This window comes from Myotis davidii, unplaced genomic scaffold (assembly GCF_000327345.1).
Source record: "Myotis davidii unplaced genomic scaffold, ASM32734v1 scaffold629, whole genome shotgun sequence".
Taxonomy (NCBI): domain Eukaryota; kingdom Metazoa; phylum Chordata; class Mammalia; order Chiroptera; family Vespertilionidae; genus Myotis; species Myotis davidii.
The window spans coordinates 773052-780695 of NW_006300210.1; the positions used below are offsets into that span (position 1 = coordinate 773052).

The following is a 7644-nucleotide window of genomic DNA, read 5'->3' on the forward strand; positions in this document are numbered from 1 at the left end:
ATTTGCTCAGCAGGTGGAAGCCACCTTGCTGGAGAGTTTATGCCTCCCTTCTCTCTGCTCCCTCCCGCACCCCCAGCCAGAGCAGTGTGCAGCCAGCCTCACAGGGATACATAAGACTGCCCCTGTCACAAAGCTGGGTGGACACTGGAGTCCCTGCCCTAGAGTTCTCCACGGCCTCAGGCAGGAGACAGACTCATGCTGAGACCGCATCCTCCCTGAACTACTTCCCCTGCCCTGTCTTGGTCCCCCGGGCTTCCTCAATAAAACACATGTCCCTGAATTCCTTACACATACACCTGAAATGTAGGCTCTGTGGCTTGGGAAACCCACATCGCACAAAGGTGAGGCACCCCTGTTCATCTGTGGAAATATTACACTCTTGTAGACATAGTGAGGACCACGGAGGCCACCTTTCATAGAAAAACATCCTACCTGGGTTTCCTCATAGTCTCTTGATTGTAGTACAATTTGGTGGTAGCAGATGCTGTCCTACACATCTCATTTCTGCCTTTGGTCTCATAGGTTCATTGCTATTCCTATAAATTGTTGACAAACAAGCATTCTCTCTCCTCAGCATCTGCCTCTCAATGACTCCCTGATTTCTTTACGTCTAAAGGGTGCTTCAACTGCCCCTATAGTCCTCTATTTCAAGCCTTGAGTTCTTTTTGAGAATAACTCTTTAGGGAAAAAATGAAGATTCTGAAACTGGTATGGAGAAACATATAAATGTCCTACTCCTAGGCATCTATGTCTGGGTAGGAGATTCATGGCACAGAGTTCCAAATTCTAGCTTGATCAAGGTTCCCTCCCTCCCAAACCTGATAAGAAACTAAATGTTGGCATAGTTCTAGACTCTCTTAATATGTCCCAGCAGCAGTTCTGGTAGCTGGCTTTTCCTCTCAGATAAACATAAGTGTGTGTGTGTGTGTGTGTGTGAAATTTCTTGGTACATATATCAAAACATATATGTACATACATATACACATATGTATATACACTGAGTGGCCAGATTATTATGACCACCTGACGTTTGTAGGCAAATTGGCTATAATTTTGCGCTGAAGTTGCTAGAGGGCCAGACCATTATAAATAGCGAAGCAGGTTGTTTACCACGACAGTAGAAGTGATTTTTTTTCTGAAGATATGGGTAAACAACACGATTTAACAGCCTTTGAATGTGGGATGATTGTTGGCACTCATAGCCATTGAGCAAGTAACCGCAAAATAGCTGAATTTGTTAAATGTTAAAGAGCAGCTGTTGCTCTATCCACTGAACCAAACTGGTTAGGGCTATTTCTTTTAGGTTTGTAGGTAGACAATATGTGAAACACAATGCCAGTGTTTCCTACATTATTTTAAAAGGTGAAAAATAAATAAGAACAAATCTAGTCCCTTTCTTCTCTTCCTATATCAATAATTTCAGTCTTCATTAACTCTGGAAACCTACTAGACTTTTATTACTAAAGTCAATTCCTTAATGCTACAAAAGCAATCCAAGAAAAGCACTTTAGGGGGAATACTACAGTTTCTGGTGATTAAAAGCTTTCAGCTCTCTGGTTCATTCCTGAACTTTCTTCAGAAGCAAACACGTTTATTGTGACACAGGAGCCAAGTTCTCTAATGCCTTCTTTCACAGCAGACTAGACTAAAAGCTTTTGTTTTCCCACATGGAGGCTTCAAGGCAATAACTTTGCATAGTACGGAAAGTTGCCATCATGTCATTTTCAGGAAAGTCAAACACACACCCTAATGAAGCTGTTGACAGAAATATCAGTGAGTTATGGCTTGGCAAAGCCTGAAACCATTAAAGGGAAAATGTCCTTCAAGTCATCCCTAAGGATCAGCAGATTTTATACTTGACAGCTTTTCTTTGCTTAATGGAGTTTCAATGGGAATTAGAGTGGCACAGTTTGCATTAGACGATTCTTTATTTAATGTGTTGAAATATGGCTCCTCGTCAAGAGCTCTAGAGAGAGACTGGGAATAAGGACCAGGGCAGCTTGCCTAGAAATTGGAATGAAATTCCATTTAAAACTTAACGGCCACACTTGTAAGCAATATTTTAGGGAGAAACACTTTCCTGTGTGAGTGATAGGTTGATGGTTCCACAGGTTCCTCCCAGTTCTAAGCCCTCTCTGGGTTGTTTTCACAGGGTTGTTTTTTTTTCTTTTTTTGGCTGGGTACAGTGAAGTTTATGGATGGTGCATGGCAAAGTAGGGCTCCCTGCGCCCCTCCCTTCCTTCAGGTGGACTGGGGTGGAAACAGTGGTCAGGAGATTTTCAGTGCGTCAGGGATCAATCTGGGACAGGGACTCCCCAGCAGCTAAGGGTCTCTCTTCCTCTTGCTGAGTTGGTGGTCGAGGGGGCTCTTACTTCTTGGAGGCCATGTGGACCATAAGGCCCACCACCCTGTTATTGTAGCCCAATTCATGGTCATACCAGGAAATGAGCTTGACAAAGTGGTCATTGAGGGCAATGCCAGCCCCGGCATCAAAGGTGGAGGAGTGGGTATCACTGCTAAAGTCACAGGAGACAACCTGGTCCTCAGTGGAGCCCAGGATGCCCTTGAGGGGGCCCTCTGATTCCTGCTTCACCACCTTCTTGATATCATCGCATTTGGCAGATTTCTCCAGGCGGCAGGTCAGATCCACAACCGACACATTGGGAGGGGAGACACAGAAGGCCATGCCAGTGAGCTTCCCATTCAGCTCAGGGATGACCTTGCCCACAGCCTAGGCAGAGCCAGTAGAACACTGGTTCTCAACCTTCCTAATGCCACAACCCTTTAATACAGTTCCTCATGTTGTGGCGACCCCCGATTTCATTGTTACAAATTGAACATAATTAAAGCATAGTGATTAATCACAAAAATAATATGTAATTATATATGTGTTTCCCAATGGTCTTAGGCAACCCCTGTGAAAGGGTCGTTCGCGACCCACAGGTTGAGAACCACTGCAGTAGAAGCAGAGATGCTGTTCTGGGGAGCCCCTCAGCCATCATGCTACAGCTTCCCAGAGGGCCATCCTCGGTCTTCTGGGTGGTGGTGGTGGTGATGGCATGGACTGTGGTCATGAGTCCCTCCATGATGCCAAAGTTGTCATGGATGACCTTGGCCAGGGGGGCCAAGCAGTTAGTGGTGCAGGAGGCATTTCTGACAACCTGGAGGGAGTTGTCATACTTGTCATGGTTCACACCCATCACAAACATGGGGGCATCCACAGAAGGGACAGAGATGATGAACCTCTTGGCTCTGCCCTTTAAGTGAGCCCCAGCCTTCTCCGTGGTAGTGAAGACACCGGTGGGCTCCACAACATACTCAGCACCAGCATCACCCCATTTGATGTTGGCGGGATCTTGCTCCTGGAAGATGGAGATGGACTTTCCATTGATGACAAGCTTTCCGTACTCAGCCTTGCCTGTGCCTTTGAAATTGCCATGAGTAGAATCCTACTGGAACATGTAGACCATGTAGTTGAGGTCAATGAAGGGGTCATTGATAGCGACAATATTCACTTTGCCAGAGTTCGAAGCAGCCCTGGTGACCAGACGTCCAATGCGGCCAAATCCGTTCACTCCAACCTTCACCATCGTGTCTCAGGGTTGTGGCTGCTGGCAGGAAGAGAGGCTGTCTCTGTTTGCACAGTTTTATGTAGACGGTGTTAAATCTCTGAACAGAAATTTGGGGAACCCTAATAATATTGACTTGACTCAGTTGGTTGCCATAATTAGGACAAGTCATTTTTACTTTATATCCAAGACACTTATTGTGGAATCTAGATGATACTACTGACTTCAAAAAGGTAAGAATTTAAAAAGACTAAACATAAAAGGCAACAAAATAATAACATTTATTTTTTACCTTGTTTTGACCATATGCTGTATTAAAGGTTTTATTTCATAACTTACCTTTTCAATAGTCAAAAGAGACAGCTGGCGCTCTCTTTTTCTTTACACTAGAAAGAAATTATCTTTAAAAAAGATTTTCTAAGATGACTATAAAAGTTGTTATATTATACCCTAGTGTGAATATGGTGGGTATTTATTTTATTCTAGTTTTATTAAGAAATGCATAACTGGAGGGAGCAGGCAGGGTGATGTTAATGGGGGGGAGGAGACATATGTAAAACTTTCAACAATAAAAAATTAAAAAAGAAATGCATAACTGCCCAGCCAGTGTAGCTCACTGGTTGAGCATCAGTCCATGAGCCATGAGGTCACCAGTTTGATTCCTGCTCTGACACATGCCTGGGTTCTGGGATTGATCCCCAGTAGGGGGCATGCAGGAGGCAGTTGGTCAATGTTTCTCTCTCATCAGTGTTTCTATCTCTCCCTTCAGCCAATGGGAGGCCGCTGGGCAATGGAGAGGTAGGGAGAAGCCAGGGTATCTCTCCCCTTCCATGTATCACCTCCAAGATCTATTGCGGTTGGTAGGGAGGCTGGAGGGAGCAGGGCTACAACACTTGGGTTCCAATAACACCCTCTCCTCCCTCTATAGATGGGTCAGGCCTCCTTCCATGGCTAATTTCTGGACATTTTCACCACTCCATTAGGAATTGTCATCCTTTCATCTGTTGTGTAACCATTCCCTTACATTTAATTCCTGTAGATATAAGTTCTAGATGTAATTTCTTTTCTTTGGTTTGGCATTAATCTGAATAATTTTATTTTGTATGATCTTTAGAAATAGACTACACTTTTAACATTTGGGTTCTGTCAAACATGACTTTTCCAAAAATGGACTAGCAAGAATTAGTCAAATCTTTTACATATAATATATGTTTCAAAAAATATACTACTATTGGATCAGTACTGAATATTGAGTTTTCAAGGAATATCAACAACAACAAAAAGGATGACAAATTTTACTTACTTTGAACTCTGTTCAAATAAAAGTTTCCAAATTTCATAAAATAATATGAACTTCACTTTAGGCGGAATGCATTTCAATGTAATAGAAAATATTTCAAATTTTTGGTCTTGAGATATCAATTGTTACTGGAAACCGCAAAATGAAATATAGTATATGGGAATTAAAGAAAAAAGTCTCTTTGCCATTTCCTCATGGGTAGGCTCAGTAAGAACTCAGCATGAAGACAATATAAATGTGTCCCTTGAGATTTCTACCTCTCCCAAGAACAGGAACAAAACATGACTTGCAATGTGACACTGAAATGAAAATGAATGATGGCCAATAGACTTTTTGAGGTGTAGGGGCCAGTATGTACTGCTATATCTAAAATGTTTTAATATTTATATTAGACTTTACACATGACATAGGTTTTTAAATACATTCTCTATAAAATGTGATGTTTTTGCATTTGTTTTTCATTTCCAAAAATTTGAGATAACATGCATTACAGCACGTGGAAAACTCCCTATGGGATACTTCTATAATACCTTTGTATTATTAGAAATAGCAATGAATGTTAGAAAATAGTTTTAAAATTTATTTAAAATTTAAAATAGTTTTAAAATTATGGCATTAAAGATGTTTTGGTTGGCTGAAGATTCACTGAGTTTATCCTTTCTTTCCTTCTTCTGTCCTCGTTTTTTCAACTTCTCTTTATGCTCATTCCAGGTACGTTTTGTAATGACACGGCAAAAGTATGGCCTCCAAGTGCAAACCCCAGGTTCCCTACTGTTAACCTGGGAATGTTACTTACTGCTCTGAGTCTCCATCTCTTCACATACAAGATGTGTGTAATACTACCCCATCCACAGGGTTTTGTTAGGACAAAATAACTTTAAATATGTATTTTATAGGTGATGAAGAATTTACCACCGGAATATTTTTTTTATTTCAAAACTCAATAATAAGTAAAGTGCCAAATTAAAAATTAGGAAAAAGATTTGAATAGACACTTTACTAAAGACAACATATGGATGGCAAATAAGTGAATGCGAAAATGCTCAACATTATTCATTATCAGGGAAATTCAAATTAAAAGAATTACTATTAAATATTTATTAGAATGAATAAAATTAAAAATACTGACCTTACCAAGTATTGGAATGATCATGGCACATCAGAGGCTTGCATACACTGCCAGGAGAAATTGGACATGGTTATAACTATTTTGGAAAACAGTTTGGCAGTTTCTTAAAATGTTAAACATATACTTCCCACATGGTGCCGCGATTACACTCTTGGTTTTTACTCAAGACCATTGAAAGTATATCTCTTTTTTAAAATCACTTTCACATAGTAAAAGTTTCTCTAGACATATTTAGTCATCAAAAATAGTCTTTAATAATGTAAATTTCCATTTTCAGGCAGTAATCAAAACTCCAAACTAAAGTCCAAGTCCAAGCTTCCTCTCTCCCCCACATCAGTGTTGCTTAAGTTTGGTACCTGAAGAGGCAAATTCTGTGTGACTGGCTCCTTCTGACTCCCCCTCCCACCACCAAATTCTCCTTCATCTCTGCACCAATAGCTGAGATTCCTGACTTCTCCAAGGTCTGGCCCAGCAAATAATTGGTTGGGGTTTTATGTGATACTGTCAGGATAATCTGATTTCTCTGGATGTGTTTTTCTGCATGCGTTAACTGTTCAAAATGGACCTTTTTCCTTTAAGGGATTGCTGGGTTTTCTCTAGACATCCCTTTCCTATTTCTTGTAGTTACTGGAGTGAGTCACTGCAGATCCCTGACAGCACTGACCACTCAGATGAGAGAAATAAAAGAGCTAAATAGAGGGACAAACTGTATTTAAAAAATAAAAGACTCAATATTGCTAAGATGTTAATTATATCCAGATTTATCTCAACTTGAAAAAAAAAATCTTCAGTGTTTTTAAATAGAATTGACTAGCTTATTTAAATTCACAAGGAAATTTATAAAAGCTTAAAATAGCCAAAAATATATTTGAAAAAGAATAAAGTTGGTGGATTGATACCACATGACTTCAAGATTGATCATAAAACTACAGTATTCAGGACATGTCGTATTGGTATAAACATAGAGAAATTTGTAATTGGAATAGAACAGGAGGTCCAGAAGTAGATCTATACCTATATGGTCAATTAATTTTTGAAAGAGTGCAAAGACAATTTAGTAAGAAAAGGTAGTCTTTTCAATAAATGATGCTTGAACATTGGATATCCAAAAAAGAATGCTTAATTCACAGCTTGAATTATACAAAATGAAATCAAATTGAATTATATATGCAATTATGATGCCTAAAATTATAAAACTTCTAGAAGAAAGCCAAAGAAAAAATCTTTATGCCCTTTGATTAGGCCATTTTTCCTCAATTATAAGACTACGGCATCATCCATACAAGAAAAAATTAATAACTTGGAGCTCTTTGAATTCAGAACTTCTACTCTTGAAAGATACTATTCAGATAATGAAAACACAAGTCAGAGACAGTGAGAAAATATTTGCAGATCACATATCTGAAAAAATACTTGTATCCAGAATGCATGAAGAACTCAATAATAAGACAACAACCAAATTAAAAAGAAATAAGCAAAAGATTTGTTCAGACACTTCACAAATGAAGATATACAGGCAATTAAGAATATCAACATCATTAGTCTTTAGGAAAACATAAATTAGAACCTCAAGATGCCATTACACGCACACCTGTTAGATTGTCTAAAAAATGTTTTTAATTGACTTTACCAAGTTTTGACAAGAA

General features: G+C 39.5%; 1 pseudogene; it reads right to left on the reverse strand.

Moving 5' to 3' along the window:
• Positions 1–2368: 2368 nt before the first annotated feature.
• LOC102768797 lies at positions 2369–3620 on the reverse strand (annotated as a pseudogene).
• Positions 3621–7644: the final 4024 nt, after the last annotated feature.